General features: G+C 44.8%; 1 long non-coding RNA gene across 1 annotated transcript in view; it reads left to right on the top strand.

The window, feature by feature from the left end:
- LOC143836430 (uncharacterized) overlaps window positions 1-18,974 on the top strand; it is a 29,263-nt gene extending 10,289 nt beyond the window's left edge. The window contains exon 3 of the long non-coding RNA XR_013230605.1: window positions 17,807-18,974. This is a non-coding gene — a long non-coding RNA (uncharacterized LOC143836430). The remainder of the gene's footprint in view (window positions 1-17,806) is intronic.
- Window positions 18,975-19,201: the final 227 nt, after the last annotated feature.

The following is a 19,201-nucleotide window of genomic DNA, read 5'->3' as shown; positions in this document are numbered from 1 at the left end:
GATTTCCTTTCAGCAACATCGCGGTCTTTTCAGTCACTGCCCAGGAATGAGTTTGGATATATATATTTTTTTCTTTGGTAAGGCCAGAAAGTTCAGTGACTGTTTTCTTTCTAAATATCCAGTGGAAACGTTTGTGCATAATTCCGAGGCGCTTCAAATATCATCACATGGAAACCAAGAAGTGTTTCCTCTCTCTCTCCCTCTCTCTCTCTCCCGCTTGCTCACTCACACACACGAAACTGAGAACTATAATTGTCTGGACTTCTGTCAGGTATATGGAAAGTAAAGCATTTCACAGATGGCTATTAACTTCCTCAGCCACCCCCCCCAACTCCCCTCCCCCCAGCTATAAATACAAGCAGATAATTTCAAGGCCTTGGGTGTTAGAAGAAGTTTCCAAACTCCCAACTCTCTGCCTCTCTGTAAAGTTCTTTTAACTTTTTTTTTTTTTTTGCAGGGTTGAATTCTTGTAACACGAAAACATTTGTTTTGGCTTAGAGCTTGGCTTATCTTTGAAAGCCCACACCCCGAGTACAAATTAACGTTGGCGATTGCTCCTTGCCAAATGTGAGCTTGAAAGTAGCTTTCTGATGTGGATGTTCTTTTGTCCTGCTCTTCGGGCCCCTCATTGAGATAATATCCCCAGGGTTGCAATGGAGTATGACTGAGAGAGCACATTACAAGAGAGAGCACTGTGCTCCGATTCTTCTGCATGTGGGTTTTAATTGCCAAACTCTTTCATGAACCTTCCACGCAATGCTTGCTTGGATCTTTAGACTCAACAACCTCCTCCGTTATGTAACGACAAAGCAGAGCAAGCCACAAAGAGCTCGGCAATACAAACCTTTAAAACACACACTTCAGCTTTCCCCTGTGCTTGGGATCCCCTCAGACAGGGGATTGGCTGTTCCCTCGTATTTGGGGAAAGAGACTTCCTTGCAAGCAGAAAACTAGGCTGTCGTGGAAAACACCGAACTAGAACCCTTCTGTCTGACATGCTAATTATTTGTCTGTAGGAAATTTCTTATATTTTGGGAACATTCATGCTAGCTACCCCTAAGAGTATGTCGCTTGGATGAAAGTCCTGATTCATAGAACCTCACTGATCCAACCTGCCAATGTCACCCCTACTTGAGTACCACCATAGTGTTCACAGCCAGCATTCCCTCGAATGGTGTGCACCTGAGAGTACTCAAAGAACTTCCTGGAGACCTTGTGGGACCTTTGTCCATCGCTTTGAGGACTTCTTAGAAGATTGGAGATGTGCCAGAAGACTGGGGGAGAATGAATGCTATCCCAATCTTCTGAGTAGCAGTGTGTATGAATGAGATCTTGGGTTACTTGTGGATTGCATGCTAAATATGAGCAGACAGTGTGATGCAGTGGTAAAGGAGGTGAATGCTGTCTTGGGCTGTATCAACAGAGGCATCAAATCAAAATCACAGAATGTCAGTCCCATTGTATTTAGTAGTCAATTCAATAAGGAAGAAGAAGAAGAAGAAGAAGAAGAAGAAGAAGAAGAAGAAGAAGAAGAAGAAGAAGAAGAAGAAGAAGAAGAAGAAGAAGAAGAAGAAGAAGAAGAAGAAGAAGAAGAAGAAGAAGAAGAAGAAGAAGAAGAAGAAGAAGAAGAAGAAGAAGAAGAAGAAGAAGAAGAAGAAGAATTGGCTCTTATATGCCGGAGGCGCGGAGTTGTTCACATCACATCTATATTAGATCACATCAACTGAACTGAGAAACATAGCCCATCACCCAAACTTATTTATGGCCCCAGATGCCCGCCAGAGCCTGTGATTGGTTCCTTGCAAGATCCCCGGTTTGAACTCATTGGACAGTTCAAACGATCCAATGGCAGGATGGATCCTGGGTGCTTAACACATAGTATTAAATGTCCCTGCTATTTGAATCATGACCTCCAACAAGTAGGCCTCCCCGAACTCTGCTGCTTGGTAACAAGTTGACAGGGGGAAAAAATCAGTAAAATCAAATAGTTCCAGTAATATCCGACGTCAACCTTACTCAACTTTGAGAAAACCCTCAAACATTCTTCAGGCTTTGAGAAACAAAAGAGGTCGCGCGACTGTGCAGAATATGGTTAGGAAGCATAGCTATGGACATACCCACCTGGGGCTCCTCCCCGTCCCACCCCTTCCAGGCCCATCAATGGCTATTTTGGGAGGGACGGGCAGTTCAACCTGACCATATATGGTCATATCACCCGATAAATGTTTAACAAACTTAAAAAATATATAAAAATTAATTAACTTTCACCCATTCGGAAAATCCTTCCAAGGGCGCCAAGAAACTCCAGGGTTTCACAAAAAACTGGTTGAGAGCACCTGTCCTAGAGTGTCATTCTGAGACTATTACATCACATCCAGGTTTGGGCTGGAAGTGAGGTCACAGCTCCAGCATGTTGCCAGTTATGTCCATCCCCCCATTTGTGCCACCTGCTATGCTGACAGCCCTAGGGGGCAACCTGGGCCATAAATGTTTCATCCTCAATGACTCTGTTATCAGATGTCCCTTCAAGCCCTGTGTTTTTATTTTAAAACAAAATCTACAGTGAACGGAAACAGCCAGTAGTTAATCAAGTTACTTCTCTTTAAAAGAGAGAGAGAGAGAGACCATTGAAAATGGAGTCATGTATGTCTAGCAGTCAATCAAATTACATTTTTATAAACAAGAGAGACCATTAAAAATGAAGTTGCATAGCTGTCCTTGAGCCGCATACCAGAGCGGCTGAACGGTATATGATATAGCAACTACTCTTGGCAAGATTTTAATTCATACAGAACTTCCCTCCTGCTGGGTTTCATTTTCATTGAGGTTTCGGAATGACAATTTTGTGCTGGACTTCCACCAAGCCTTTGCAACCACTCCCCCCTCCTCCAAATATGGACCAAGATTTTTAGGGTTTTCATCTTGAGATTGTCTTGGAGGCGAAGCAACCCCCAGATCCCACCTTCCACTAACACGCATGCCAAACCACATCTCAGCAAAAAGGTTCCTTGTAATTGAACCTAATCTCATCTCTAACTGGTCCCAGATTCCTGCTTGGAATTGGGCCAACCCCTCTGCCCCCCGAATTTATAAATCTTTTCCAGGCATGAACAATTAGCTGTAAAGTCAAGAAATTGCACATGGTTTTGGCTGGGATGGCCCCAACCGTTCTCGATCTTGTCGCTTCCCTTCCCGTTAATTAGCATAGGGCCCAATCCACCAGATATTTCTGAGCCTGCTGGAGCTTTTCAGAAATATGGCTTTACTCGTGTGTAGCTCCCATTGTTTTGAGAAGGAAGGAAGGAAATTAGCTGATGGGGAGGTACATCAGCTTCCAAGTGTCACATGTAAATCTGCAGAGATCAGGTCCTCTGAAGAAGAAGAGGTGGGTTTTATACCCCACTTTTCACTGCCCAAAGGAGTTTCAAAGCAGCTTACAATTGCCTTCCCTCCCCCTCCCCACAAGAGACATCCTGTGAGGTAGGTGGGGCTGAGAGAGTTCTAGCAGGACTGCTGTGTGAGAACAGCTCTATCAGGACTGTGACTAGCCCAAGTTCACCCAGATGCTGCATGTGTAGGAGCGAGAAATCAAACATGGCTCACCAGATTACCACTTCTAACAACTATACCAAGGATGAGTAGGGAATCAAACCCAGTTCTCCAAATTAGAGTCTACCACTGTTAACCACTAGACCACACTGGTTCCTCAGAAGAAATAGCTTATAACTCAGTAACTTCCCATTCCAGTATGGTTCTTTGCAATAAGACAGCTACTTTGAGGTGCTCCATTCAATGTCCTGGATGTTTGAAATATTCTCCAACAGATTTCTCAGTTTTGTGATTCTCCAAGTTAGATTTGGGTCCATTTATCATGTGGCATATCATGTTTGCCTTATGTAGAGAATTGAAGGACATTGTTGGCATTTAATGGCATATAGAGCAGGGGTAGTCAAACTGTGGCCCTCCAGATGTCCATGGACTACATTTCCCAGGAGCCCCCTGCCAGCATTCGCTGGCAGGGGGCTCCTGGGAATTGTAGTCCATGGACATCTGGAGGGCCACAGTTTGACTACCGCTGATATAGAGTGTCAGAAGATGAGCCAAAATGAACTTGAGGTGGGGTCTTTAATGTTGTTCGGTCCAGTGATTGTTTTGTCAGCGCATATGTGGCAGCAAAGTTGACATCCGGCCTTATTGCTAGCTCTGGTACCAGCGTCCGTGTTCAAATTAGCTGTGTTTTGCTGTGGGAGGGTCTTTTCTGACCACTAGGCTCTCTGTGGCAACTTCATCTGCTCCAATCCTACAGACAGAGATTCTCACCCAAGGGATCCACAACAAACCCTTTTAGAATCCAGTGAAGTCAAGAAACAGATTAACAAAGCCAGAATGGTCTCCAGAGTAAACCTGTTGCAAGACAGGGCCCAGTGAGACAATTTAAGGGCACAACTAGTGGTCACATACAGCTCAACGCATCATCAGTGTCATCCAGCCTCCACTGGTTAATGATAGTTCTATTTCACAAGCATTTTTGGGGAGGGGTGGGGCACACCTTGCCTACAGACAAAACGCCAATCCTAAACAGCTCCTTACCCACAACAATACAAGTCCTGGAAGCTAAGCAAGCTCGATTCTCGTTAATACTTGGATGGAAGTCCACCAAGAAATCCCAGAATCTCCAGGCCAAGGAAAGCAATGACAAGCCACCTTTCTGTTGCCTAGAAAGGCTCACAGGTTCCCCATAAATCAGCTGCAGTTTGACGGCACCTCACACAAACACACACAACTACCTAAGCACAGCTGTTGGTGGTACCTCCCGACATCCTCAACTCCTCCAGCAGGTGGCAGCAGGACAACAAATTCATAACCCTTTATGATTCACAGGTTGGTTTATTTCCCTTGGTAGGAGCAAGAGAGAGGCTACAGCCATGCAGTAACCATGTGATCTACCCACCCCAATCCCATGTACTCTTGCTAGAGGCAGGGTCTCGATTTTAGTCTGATTTAAATGCGATGCCAGGCAGGCACGGAGAACTTCCTTGTGTTGTTAAGCATTCTTGTTTCAATGCAGTCGCCCTGCCTGTCCATGCAGATATATGGCAACAGAATAAATTTTGTTTCTTTATTAATCTACATGCTGTGCCCAGTGGCAGAAAAAATATAACAGAGTTGCAGAATATTAAAACCATGCACCTAGAACAGGCAGTCCCAACTTTTCTGAATCTGGGGGCACGTGTGGAAATCTGAGACAGTGTTGTGGGCACAGTCACAAAATGGCTGCCACAGGAGGTGGAACCAGCCACAAAATGGCTGCTGTGGCTTACCTGTACTCACATATTAAAATTCCTTGTGCCATGGTATCAGATGAGGCCAAAGCAGCATTAAAACAACAACAACAACAACAACAACTGCATGGACCAGGGGTGGGCAAATTGTGGCTCTCCAGATGTCCATGGACTACAATTCCCACAAGCCCCTGCCAGGATTCGCAATGGGAATTGTAGTCCATGGACATCTGGAGGGCCACAGTTTGCCCACCTCTGGCATGGACAATCAAATCTCCAGTAGCCAATCAGAAGCCCTGTTGGGCAAAAGTCCTTCCTGGCCTCACCCATTTTTTCAAAAACTTGGTGACCCCTGACGTAGAACAAGAGCTGACTGGGATTTAGGATAGCATTGGAGCAAATGAAGAATAGCTGACCCTCTGTGGTTCGTAGATGGAACGAGAACTTTGTTATACTTTCTCAGAGGGTGGTGAAATACCCAACAAAGGTCACGTTTAATGGAAGTTCTTAGGAGACTGGCTGAGGACCTGTCAGGAGTGTGTGATTTTTAAGTCCCCAAGGAGGTGGGTGGCCCTCTGTGGTCTCTTCCAGCTCTGTGTGATGCCTGTTCAAATCTGGGGCTGCAGTGGCCATGCAGCTTGGCCTTGGGGGCACGGTGATGATTAACAACAGTTTGTTTGTTTGTTTGTTTATTCAGCTTTTAGGCTGCCCCTCTCCCAGCAGTCTCAGAGCAGCTTACAACATTAAAATAAACCCTATACCAAAAGATATCAATTAAAAAATTAACCCATTTATGAGCACGCTCTGCCTTTTCCCCCTGTGAGTCTTGACTCATATAAGTTGAAAACTCCGACATCCATTCCAGGCTCAGATGGAGGGAGTAAGGTCTGGGGGGTGGGGGGTTGGGACCATTCATATGGCAAGGATGCGTCTCAACCCCATGTACTCTTGCTAGAGATAGGGTCTCTATTTTAGGCTGATTTAGATGCGATGCCAGGCAGGCAAGAAGAACTTCCAGATTTTTTCTCAGTGCAGACCTCTGTGAAGGAAGCTTAGAAGTTATAGTAGCATGGAAAGATCCAGGTATGGGGAAAACTTGAAGAGCTGTTTTTTTAAAATATTCCGCTTTCCCTATCTGAAGGAGTCTCAAAATGGCTTACAATCACCTTCCCTTCCTCTCCCCACAACAGGTGCCTTGTAAGTTAGCTGGGGCTGAGAGAGCTCTGAGAGACTAAACCAAGGTGGATGCATGTGGAGAAGTAGGAAATCAGACCTAGTTCTACAGATTAGAGTCTGTTGCTCTTCAATCACTACACCACACTGGCTCTCTTGAGCACCTGGAGACATTTAAAGCATGTTGCCAGTGTGACACAGAGTGTCAGATTGTTTCACATCAAATCTGTTTGACTTTGAAACTTATCTTATTAAAATGTGATGACCAGATGTTCAGTTTACACCAAATGACTCCCATATTTGTCGAACAGGTTTGCATCTTCCTTCCTTCCTTCCTTCCTTCCTTCCTTCCTTCCTTCCTTCCTTCCTTCCTTCCTTCCTTCCTTCCTTCCTTCCTTCCTTCCTTCCTTCCTTCCTTCCTTCCTTCCTTCCTTCCTTCCTTACAAAACTGGGCATGCTCAAAAGCACTGTTGATCCCAACGGATTAGCTGCCATTAATATCTCTAAGAACTACTTAGATAAACAATGAATTAACCTTTTCCTTGCAAAGTTTTAAGGGGAAATGTATACCTGCTGTTAGATAGGCACTGCCTTAATGTGGCTACAGGAATCATTTCCCAAGGAACAGGGGTGGGGGGAAGGAAGTCAAGAGGCTGAAGATCCAGAGAAAGGGCAGGCAGCAAGCTGAAGTGAACACACCAAATCCTGAAGAAAAGAAGGAATCAGGTGCCAAGAAAAAGAACTGTAGGGTTAAGTCTGGAGTCCGGCTTCATATCCACATTTTCATACATACTTCAGCCGTTTAATGGGCATTTTGCTGATTTATTTATAAGACTAGAGACACAGCTGGCTCAAAATGAATGTTTGGCCACTTGCAAAGGGAAGAGAAAATGATCTGAAGCAATTTGTCTCTGAGACTTCTGTTTTCCACGGCTTCTACGTGAACCTTGTAACGAGAGTTCATTTGGGTTCAAGAGGGGAGCTTGGGGGCTTTCCCCAGGTCGCTCGCGGGCAGCCGAGATTTAAGAAGTGATGATGAGCTGTCCTTCCAAAGGGCCTTATTATAGCTGCAAATTGTTGAAGGATTTGTAAAGCTTGATTTCGAGCAAAACATTGCCCCGAGCTACCCTAATGCAGTATGCATTGGCTTTTCGGGATGAACGTACCACAACACGGAAACGAACTTGCCACACGGGGAATCAGGCTTCAAAGGAGGAAGAACATTCACCGATTTCACTGATTTTGAAAAGGTACGGAGATGGATGAAATCTGCCATTGTGTTCCATACAACAACTCCCCCCAAAAGGCAACATAAAACACATCAATTTAAGAGGCACCATCGATTGAGGCGGGAATTGCTGGGACAAAGAGAGATGTGAAAACACTGCGGAGCAGGGGACACATTAATACACAAATTCGACCTATTTTTGACCCATTCGGGATTAGGAAATCCCTGGAGTTTGGGAGGGTGGGTGGGGCCTGGGGAGGGCGGGGTTTGAGGAAGGGGTGGGGTACAATGCCACAGAGACCCCTTTCCAAAGCAGCCTTTTTCTCCTGCAGTTGGTGTTTTGGTTCAATTCGGGCCTTTGGATGGCAACTAAATGACATAATGACATAGGCAGAGTCTGCACTTACTTTGTTTATTCCATTGTCAATCCTGTTGAATTCAGATCGCTTTGAATTCGGATCTTCCTCTCCCCTCCCCTCATTGAAACAGGAAAGTCTTCTGCACGTGGTTAGGGTAGTTCAGAAGGGGGGGGGAGCCAAGCCTCCTTCTTTCTTTTCTTGAAGGGGGGGGGGAGGAGCCAGGCAGGGAGCCTCTTTCTTTTCTTGGAGGGGAGGAGGAGAGGATCAAAAAAGGCAGAGGAGGGAGGAAAAATCCAGGACTGACAGAAGTTGAGAGAAATTAGGGGCTTCTCCTTTAAGGCAAGCATGTCACATGACCAGGTGTAGCCTATCAGAGGTTCTCTATCATGGAGCTTTCTTTCCCAATCTGGATATTGAGCATTAAAAGCACTCCAAGATATCACACAATAAAGGTAGGGTCACCCCGGATCAATCCTTCTTGCTGCAGAAGGAAAATTTAAATCGCCCCAAATCCAAACGGAAATCGCATTCTGCATAGAGGGCAGGGACTGAATCAATCTGGGGTTGGAATAAAAGCTCCGTGCAGTTTACACCATAGTCCCCAGGATTATGGGGAAAAGGTGCAAACAGGAAATAACAGAACTCAGGCTTAAAGGAACATCATGTGTTAAGTCTATTTTAAAAATTACAGGGTATTTGTAATCCTTGGCCGACACATTTGCTCACTGTCGATGCAACTAGTGGTGATGGGGGTGGGGGGGGGGCAGAATGTGCATACGTGCAGAACTGCTGAGTGAGGGCGCTACACATTTCAAATACAGCCCAACAAATTAACTGTTCGCAAACACTTGAACTGCTTGATGAAAAATTGGCTGTCTGAAACGATGGACATTCAAGCGTCCCTAGTCCTTAAGTAAAAGGCATGTGAAGTTTTCAGCTTCAAAGAAGTGATGGTGGCACCTTGTTTTTCAATCATGGCTTCTATCAAATAGCCTAAACATGCTTAGCCTACAGGCTGGGTCTGTGTATGAGATTCTTCCTTCCTTCCTTCCTTCCTTCCTTCCTTCCTTCCTTCCTTCCTTCCTTCCTTCTTTCTTTCTTTCTTTCTTTCTTTCTTTCTTTCTATAGTAAAAATTTAGTTATAGTATTGATCGTAACATTCTTCATTTCCATTCTTCTTATCGCTGTATTCTTTAAATTCTTAAAATCCTGATAAAATCTTAAAATATACAGCCTTTTCTCATACATGATCAATCCAGTATGAACTTGATTGAAGAGATTTTGTTCTTATATATTGTGCTCCCAAATGAAACTGGGGTCACCATGGGTTGTGAGTGTCCTGCATAGTGCAGGGGGTCAGACTAGATGACTTTGATGGTCCCTTCCAACTCTATGATTCTGTGATTCCCAATTTTAACAACATCAGATTTTGTACATCAAAACTTTTTTCTTAATAAGAGGGGAGAAGGTTTAGTTCCTTATGATATGACATGATAGCCCTCTATTTGAAAGGTTGTCACTTGGAGGAGGGCAGGATGCTGTTTCTGTTGGCTGCAGAGGAGAGGACACGCAGTAATGGGTTTGAACTTCAAGTACAACGATATAGGCTCGATATCAGGAAAAAAATTTTTCACAGTCAGAGTAGTTCAGCAGTGAAATAGACTGCCTAAGGAGGTGGTGAGTTCCCCCTCACTGGCAGTCTTCATGCAAAGGTTGGATACACACTTTTCTTGGATGCTTTAGGATCCTTAGGGCTGATCCTGCGTTGAGCAGGGGGTTGGACTAGATGGCCTGTATGGCCCCTTCCAACTCTATGATTCTATGATTCTATGATTCTATGATTCTATGATTCTATGATTCTATGATTCTATGATTCTATGATTATCAATTCAAGTCTCATCCCTAGCCACATGAGCAGTGGTCAGTCTTGTGCACTTGCAGAGCTTAACCCACATAGATACAGAACATCTGTTTCTGAGGCGTGGTGGTCAGTTGATTTTGCACATGTCTGTCTACTTGAATTCATTGGGATGGAGAGTGAGTATGCTGAAGCCCAGGGCTGAGATTTATACATTGCTATTACTGAGACTCATTTGTAGTTGAAAGTAGAGCAGCTAAATTATACACTGGAGAGAAGCCTATAAATATATTAGTGAGAAAAATGAAAATGCTATTTGGAACAAAGTTCTCGTCTCTTGCCAAACTGTGATGGGTACCTGTGACTTGATTAAAGTATCACTTTTCTGTCTATAATACGGGAAGCAGCCATGACATGGTGTTGATGGTATCTGGCAGGAGTTCTTATCTAGAAATATGGGGAAATGTAAGAATGAAAGAATTGACAGGTTTCTACCAAGGAATCACAGTTGTCACAAAGACTGGGCCTTTATTCTGGAACTCCAATACACACAATGCAAATCATTACTTGTTACATTAAGGTATAGCAATCATTTATTTAAAATATATACCCATCTTTATCCCTGGCCTCTTGTGGCTCAGAGTGGTAAGGCAGCAGACATGCAGTCTGAAGCTCTGCCCATGAGGTTGGGAGTTCAATCCCGGCAGCCGGCTCAAGGTCGACTCAGCCTTCCCTCCTTCCGAGGTCGGAAAAATGAGTACCCAGCTTGCTGGGGGGTAAACGGTAATGACTGGGGAAGGCACTGGCAAACCACCCCGTATTGAGTCTGCTATGAAAACGCTAGAGGGCGTCACCCCAGGGGTCAGACATGACTCAGTGCTTGCACAGGGGATACCTTTACCTTTACCTAACTATTACAAACCATGTATTCATTTATTTGCTGCACTATGGGGAGATGTTTCTTTTTTTTTCTCCAAAAGCCATTTATGTGAATAGCCATTTATGTAAATTAAAGTTTTCTAGGAAGATTAAAAACAAACCAGGGAGGAGAAGGAACTGTCAGACATGACCCGGTGCTTACACAGGGGATACCTTTACCTTTACCTTATCCCTGGCATCTTGGGACCAAAGGCCCAATTTCTCCTTTCAAGCATAGAACAAAGTCTTCACTCTGGATTTGTGGACGATGTGGAAGATTGTGGAAGTATGTATCATTGGCACAGTTCAGATATAATTGGAAACTTATGGTTAATTTTAATTATGCTTAGCCTGTGAAACCAGGTTTCGGCTTGTTAGATGATCATTCAGATTCACGGTTGCCTTGATAAAAGTCAGTTTCATCATTCTGAGGCTGTCTGTAGAATTCTTCCACACCCCCCCCCCCCCCAGTCTAGTGCCCCCTGTATTCCTGAATGCAATGGGCTTGGCCCCTAGTTTATTACAATAAAGTGCACAAGTTAAAAATTAAAAACATCAATAAATCGCGATTAAAGATAAAGGTAAAGGTGATGCCCTCCAGTGTTTTCATGGCAGACTCAATACAGGGTGGCCTTGCCAGTGCCTTCCCCAGTCATTACCGTTTTATCCCCCAGCAAGCAAGCTGAGTACTCATTTTACCGACTTCGGAAGGATGGAAGGCTGAGTCGACCTTGAGCCGGCTGTTGGGATCGAACTCCCAGCCTCATGGGCAGAGCTTCCAGACTGCATGTCTGCTGCCTTACCACTCTGCGCCATAAGTGGCTCTAAATCACGATTATATACTGTATATACATTTCACAATAACACATGGAACTGAGACCAAACGCGGGTCTTCCTCAGTGGTTAAGTTATTTTTAAAATGCACGAATACAGTAAATTTTAGGGCTTGCTGGAGGGTAAAGAAAGTCTGTAGGGTGCTGCGCCAACTAATCTATATAATCTATACAAAATTGCCTGGTACGGAGCCCGCAGTTTAAAATATAACTCCAAAGGCTACCATTCTCTGCATTTTCCTGGCTCTCATTCAAAAGTGCATTCTCATGTGTCGTGCCAAACACAATGGCCGTACCATGTATAGTTTAATTAACCCTGGCTTCCCCATGAAGTCTGAACTGAACTCCTGACTTTGAGATGTTGTGGTTTGTGGGTGTTTTCCTAAGCCAGCAAGAGCCCTTTTATGTAGCTGGGCCAATGCCACAGGAAGCACAAGCTCCAATCCTTGAAGTAACCCAACCGAGCAATTTGTGGCACGTTTTCCCATTTTTTTCCTCAATGGCGATATCTTACCTTGATCTCAGCTCACTGAGATCTTTTCTTTCTTGCCAAAGGCGGTAACAGGTCAGTCATTTGGGTTGGTGCATCAGCAACTGTGCAACCTTGAAAACTATCTGGTTCCCATAGCTTTCTCTCTGTTGTTGATGACAGAGGGATCCCTGCATGCAGAAGGTCCCAGGTTCTGCCCCTGCCACCTCCAGCTAAAAGAACCTGGTGAGGTGAAAGACCTGTACCTGTGAACCAGGTGAGCAGCTGCCGGTCTGAATAGACAATACTTGGATAGGACAATTGTCTGACTTGGTGTAATGCAGTTCCAGCATTCCATGTGTTACTATCTACCTGTAGTGTCATGTGGCTTTTCAAAGTATGCTCAGCCACTTCAGACATGACAGTGCAAGTGGCTGCATAATGCAGGTTCATAATGTATACCTGTAGTGGGGAGGATAAAATGTGCTGCAAATTTATTCAAGAAGGACACTACTAGGTATAGTAGTTAGGAGACTCCACTTCTAATACGGCGAGCTGAGTTTGGTTCCCCACTCCCCCACATGCAGCCAGCTGGGTGACCTTGGGCTCCCCACAGCACTGATAAAGCTGTTCTGATTGAGCAGTAATATCAGGGCTCCCTCAGCCTCACCCACCTCACAGGGTGTCTGTTGTGGGGAGAGGAAAGGGAAGGCAATTGGAAGCCGCTTTGAGAGTCCTTCTTGTAGAGAAAAGTGGCATATAAGAACCAACTCTTCTTCTTCTCTCTACCTTACCTACCTCACAGGGTGTCTGTTGTGGGGAGAGGAAAGGGAAGGCGATTGTAAGCCAGTTTGAAACTCTTGGTAGAGAAAAGCAGTATATAAGAACCAACTCCTCTTCCTCTTTTAAAGTTTGATCGAGTGCACTCTCTCCTGTATGAAATTGCTGGTCGTAAAACCCATTGACAGCACCACCCTACAAGGCACTCAGCTTGGCTTTATGTTTTGATTCCTCCGTTTTCTTTCCTTTCCTCATTCAGACAGCTGCCAAGACATTGTTTTTCCTTGTACAATATTGCAAAAAGATATGTCAGACTTTTCTGTCCTCTTGACAGAAATCCTCCCTGATCCCTTGCATACAAGCATTTTGGGCCTTCCATCTTGGTTGCACCTGAAAAATGAGCAGCAGAGACATGACCTTGGTTCTTCTTGGGACAGATAGGCAAAGCTGCCACTGCTTTCTGAAAAGCTCCAATCCCTGTTGATCTTGTTAGCGGCCAATCAGGATCCATGAAAGGACTGGAGGTGCCCAAGGGGAGGGGCAGTAAGAGAAAATCATTTGCTGGGAGATTTAGTTTCTGGGAAAACTTGGCTGCCAAACACTCTTTAGGGTCCTAAATTATTAATTGTAACCTTATATGCAAATAGGCCAAGCAAACTCTGTGTTATATTCATAAATAGTTTCTATCCTCTTTTCTGAACCATCTTATCACCCTATTCAGGGAATGAATAAAAGTTACTAGTTTTTTTCCTCTTTTTTTCTCACAGGTGTGGAACTTATGTTCAGAAACCACTTGAGCTAAGTTTGTCTGATGGAGGGTTGGAGTAGAGACCATCACATTAGCTCATTTTAGAAACAGTTTCAGACACCAGGCCCTGACCTGAATGGCCCAAGCTAGGTCACTCTCAGAAGCTAAGCAGGGATGACCCTGGTTAGTATTTGAATGGGAGACCTCCTAGGAAATCCAGGTTCATGACACAGAGTCAGGCAATGATCTTCAAAACTCTATGGGGCCCTCAAAAGTCAGCTGTGACTTGATGGCAAAAAAAAAAAAGACACCCTATTTCATACTTCTCCATGTCCACCTGACAAAAGGAAGCAAGAGTTGTCTCAAGGGATTTGAACTTATGGCATGTGAGAAGCCAAGGTGGTTTTCCCATTGCCTTCCTCGGCAGAACCTTCCTTGGTGGTACCAACCGTGCTTGGCTTCCATGATCTAATGAAATCATAGAATCATAGAATCATAGAGTTAGAAGGGGCGATTCAGGCCATCTAGTCCAACCTGTTCTGTATCTATGTGGGTTAAGCTCTGCAAGTGCACGAGACTGACCACTGCTCATGAGGCTAGGGATGAGACTTGAACTGCTAATCATAGAATCATAGAATCACAGAATCATAGAATCATAGAGTTGGAAGGGGCCATACAGGCCATCTAGTCCAACCCCCTGCTCAACGCAGGATCAGCCCTAAGCATCCTAAAGCATCCAAGAAAAGTGTGTATCCAACCTTTGCTTGAAGACTGCCAGTGAGGGGGAGCTCACCACCTCCTTAGGCAGCCTATTCCACCGCTGAACTACTCTGACTGTGAAAATTTTTTTCCTGATATCTAGCCTATATCGTTGTACTTGAAGTTTAAACCCATTACTGCGTGTCAGGTTATACGATGCTGCCTTGTCTTCCCTTCTACCGATGGCAATTCCATGCATAACTGTGTTTGTAGATACAGAAAACCTTTATTACCTATGTTAGTAAACTTTCCACTTAGATTCGTTTAGGTCAAGCTTTCGTGAAACCCTAGGCTTTCTTGATGGCCCTGAAAAGGTTTCTGAATGGCTGGAAGTTAGTTATCTTTATATATTTTTTAAAATTTGGCAAACATTTATCAGGTGAAATGACCATATATGGTCATGTCGACCCGCCCCGCCTAAATGGCCAATGATGGGCCTGGAGGGGGGTGGGAAAGGGAGGGGGTCCGGGTGGGTGTCTACATAATTATATTTCCCAACCATATTCTGCACAATCACACCACTTCTGGAATATCTCGAAGCCTGAAGAATATTTCGGGGGTTTCTCACCTGTAAAAAAGTTGAGAAAGGCTTCTTGGGCTGGTGGTATTTTTACATTGTGTTTACATGATTTATACCAAGACAGGCATCAGTTTTAACAGCAATACTTCTATCAAAAGACTTTAATACAATTGGGGGAAACAAGGAGGACCTTGTGGAGAAAGCCACAGGCCTCATGGGGAGGTGTGGGGGAATCAAACTAGGCTCTCTGGGTTATAGAATGCCACTCTTATCCACTACATCTTGTTGGCTCCATCAGATGTCTTGAGAGGTAGGTGGGTCTGAGAGAGTTCTGAAGGAACTGAGACTGATCCAAGGTCACACAGCAGGTTTCATGTGGAGGAGGAGTGGGGAAATCAAAGTGAGTTCTTCAGCGTTCCCCGCTCTTAACCACCACACCATGCTGATGAATACAGTGGTAGAGATGTCAGGGTTTTTGTATCTGTCAAGTATTAACTTTTTGGCTGCTTTGATATTTTCCGAGATATGCCTGAACTGAGGGGGCGATGTCCTTGTAATGGTTTCAAAAACATATGATCTATTGGAAAGGGAGAGAGTCATACAAGACTATACATTTCCCGTGAATGATGGCTATACCAGGTAACATCATGATAAGCAGAATGAATTAAAATGATAGATTTGTCTTTATTCCCTTCTCTACCTTTGTACAGATGTGTATGCTATAAATGTTATTTATAGGGTTCATTTAAATTCCACATCTTTCCTCCGGCTCATTTTTCTACTTTCTATTTTACAGTACTTATGTGTAAAATCAATACTTTCAAGCAGCTCCCTCCCTTTAGCTTGCTTCTATGAAATTATTTTCAAAGATGATTAAAAATGAAAAGATGAACCTTGAGAAAATGTAGTCAAAGAATCATGTCTAGTCATTCTGGGATGCTTTGTTTAAGAACAAATTACAAGTCGTTAAAAGGTCCTTGACATTATAGCATTATAGTAAAGATTCTGCTTTACTTTTCCCTAGAAATTGATACCATGTGTGAAAAAAAGATATTTAAATTGCACTAGAAATAAATAGATCTTGATGAATGAAAAATTGGAGATCAATAGTGGCCCTGATCCAGGGAAATTACCTTCTGTGAGTACAGCTTCTTCTTCTTCTTCTTCTTCTTCTTCTTCTTCTTCTTCTTCTTCTTCTTCTTCTTCTTCTTCTTCTTCTTCTTCTTCTTCTTCTTCTTCTTCTGCTGCTGCTGCTGCTGCTGCTGCTGCTGCTGCTGCTGCTCCTACCACCACCACCACCACCACCACAGGTGTATGCAAGCAGGAGGACTGACCCACAAGGGATTCCTCTGTTGTTAAGAGAAATTCTCTTTATTCACCCACATTCTCATGAAATCCAATAGTCCATTTCTTCTTTTTGTTTTTCAAAACACGGCCATAACTTTATTAAGGCTGCAAGACTGTATCTCATGGAGGACTAGAAACCAAAAAGAGAAAGCTGGGTTGTTGGTGGAGGCAGGTAAGGGGCCCAGGCACAAAGCTGTTGTGCCCAGCATGCGTACATACCAGATGTAGCTGGCACACTACAGATGTAGCTGGCACACTGCTGGGATGGGGGCTGAAAGGCCTAGGGGTAGCAAGTCCATAAATTGGGCTGCATGCCAACTCCCAGCCTCTTCACCTCTGGAGTTGCACTAGATGGCCTGCATGGCCCCTTCCAACTCTAGGATTCTATGATTCTATGAAAGAAGCCAAAACCATCCTTTTTGGGAGACACCATGAAAGCTACCCTCTCACAACCGCCCCGAGCCTTTGGGAAGGGGGGTATACAAATGCAAATAATAAATCTTCCTTAAGAGACAGTTCTAGTCATCCCATTGCATTTTCTTGCTGCTCAAAGTCGGTGGGCAGTGTCTCTTTTTTACATGAACAGATGGAGCTGCCTACAACTGCATCAGATCACCGTCCCGTCGAAAACAGTCTTGCCTCTTCTGACTGATGGTGGCCCCACTTGGGGACTAGCATCCCTACCATGGAAATTCACTGGCTGACCTTTGGCCAGTCCCACAATCTCAGCCTAATTTGCCTCATAGAGGTTTCTGAGAGGAGAAAATGGAGGGAAAGAGAACAATGTCAGCCGCTTTGGGACCTCACTGGGGAGAAAGTCTGGGTATGAATTAAGTAAATAAAGGGATAGAAAATATATTTAAGAAGATGTGGACATTTTCCCACCTCACTGTCCCCCATCTCCACTGGATAGGCAAGCCTGCTTTCTCCTTTCAGCAGCATCTCCCCTCATTCAGGTTTGTGCTGGAAGCTTGTAAGATCCCTGTGTATTCACACAACTATTGCCCATTTTGACATACTGGTCTATTAAGGACGGTACAGTCCACCCTGTCCAGCAATGGCTCTCCAGGATCTCGGGAAGAGATTTGTTTGCATCAGCGGCCTCCTCCTCCTCATTTTACCCTGAAACAGCTGGGATTGAACCCGGGACCTTCTGCTGACAAACCAGATGCTCTACCGCTCAGCCACGGCCCGAGAAAGACCCCTTCCCCGCTCGTCCTGAGTCCAGGGTTCAGTGGTGGCCCGTGTTTCTGAAAAGCTCTGTATTAGGTGTCTGTGTGTCATATGGCTGTCTATTCTGCTTAGGCAGAAGGGAAGAGACTAGCCTGACTCTTTCAGACAAGCGTATGAAAAACATTTGACATTTCCCGACTCTCTTAAGGGGTAATAAACTGTGGCAGGCCATAATGTTAATGGCAAAAAAGAAAGAGGGGGGGGGGGAGGAAGGGGAAATCGCCCGGTACTTCATTTTAGACTTTAGAATCTCTCTTATGCTTCTCAACTCATTCATTTTTTTTTTATTCCTGTTTCAGGCCCAGCTGTTGACTTTAATGTAGGAAAGCAGCGGCTATAGCTCCAAGCACAGGCTTCTCGGCCGTGTTTCTCGTGGATTGTCTGGTGCAAACGTCTGTGTTCGTGCATCGGCCGTGTCTGGGGGGGATAATGCCGGGGAGGCTGCGGCAAATTCTTCATTTGACTAGACACGGCGAATTGCATCTGTTGGCAAGCAGACTTTTGGAAAGCGTTTGACAAGGCTGTCTAGACAAGGAGAGGATACGAGGTCTCCTCGTGGGCCCCCTTCCTGTGAGCCCCCCCTCCCTCCCAGAGCTTCATCACAGCACTGAGTATTGTCTGCTCATTAAATTAGAGGGGCTTTTTTTGGGGAGGGTAATCTCCCCGTTAGATGGGTTCGCCTTTCTGTGGAAATGTAGGTCATTTGAGTGGCACGTGTATTTTCTCCCAGCTTTATCTCCAGTGAGCAAATTAGGAGGAGCGGGGGGGGGGGCAGCTGTATTAGAGCCAAGGAAAGACTTGAAACTGAGTCTACAAGGAACGGTGAATATGGCGTAAAGAGTTTAGGAAACCTGTTTCCAAATAAGACGGGAACGGGGTATGAAAGAGACATGGGAGACATATGCGGAAGCAGAGACTGCATTTTGAACACCGGCAGTCCTTGGCTCTTAAAACACACCCTTGGATTAAGCCCTGGCGGAATATGTTCCATATTCATATATATGTGGTGATGCTAATAGAAATGCTAATTCCAGGCTTGAAATTCTTAGCTGCCAAGAAGAAGGCGCTTTAAGAAGTCTGCCTTGGCGGGCTGCCAAACAAGGCCTTCCTTTAATGCAACTTTTAAAAACCTTTACGGGCTCAGCCAAACCCGCAGGATGCTGATAAAGGGCTCCTCTGCATCTGCTCGTCAGTCTGTATGATTTAGGGATCAAATAGGTCTGTGATCAGGTCTCCCCCCCCCCATCCCACTTTTGAAGCGGCTGTCAAGGGATCTGCCTTTGGCTGGGAGCCAGGCACAATATAGATGATCTTGACTGGGCAGGGAAAGCAAAAGTGACAGGGGAAAATGGATCTCCCATTGGAAGATGGGTCCAGATTAAAGAGCAGAATAAAGAAGGAGAAGAGCTGCTCTTTCGTACCCTGCTTTTTACTACCTGCCCTGAGCTGTATGGGAGGGTGCTATAAAAATCAAATCAATAAATAAATAGGTTTCAAATCGGCTTCCAATTGTCTACCCTTCCTCTCCCCACAACAGGCACCTTGGAACCTGTGATGGAACCAATACAAGTGGGAGAATTCAGGTTGCTGCATCACCCTAGACATCGGGGGGGGGGGGGGGGAGGTGGTTGTGTGTGTGTGTGTGTGTGTGTGTGTGTGTGTGTAGTCTAGGCTGGCCTGATATACACAGGGAA

The sequence above is a fragment of the Paroedura picta genome, chromosome 4 (genome assembly GCF_049243985.1).
Source record: "Paroedura picta isolate Pp20150507F chromosome 4, Ppicta_v3.0, whole genome shotgun sequence".
Taxonomy (NCBI): domain Eukaryota; kingdom Metazoa; phylum Chordata; class Lepidosauria; order Squamata; family Gekkonidae; genus Paroedura; species Paroedura picta.
The sequence above is the reverse complement of the archived record's forward strand: the minus strand, read 5'-3'. Positions and strand labels throughout refer to the sequence as shown.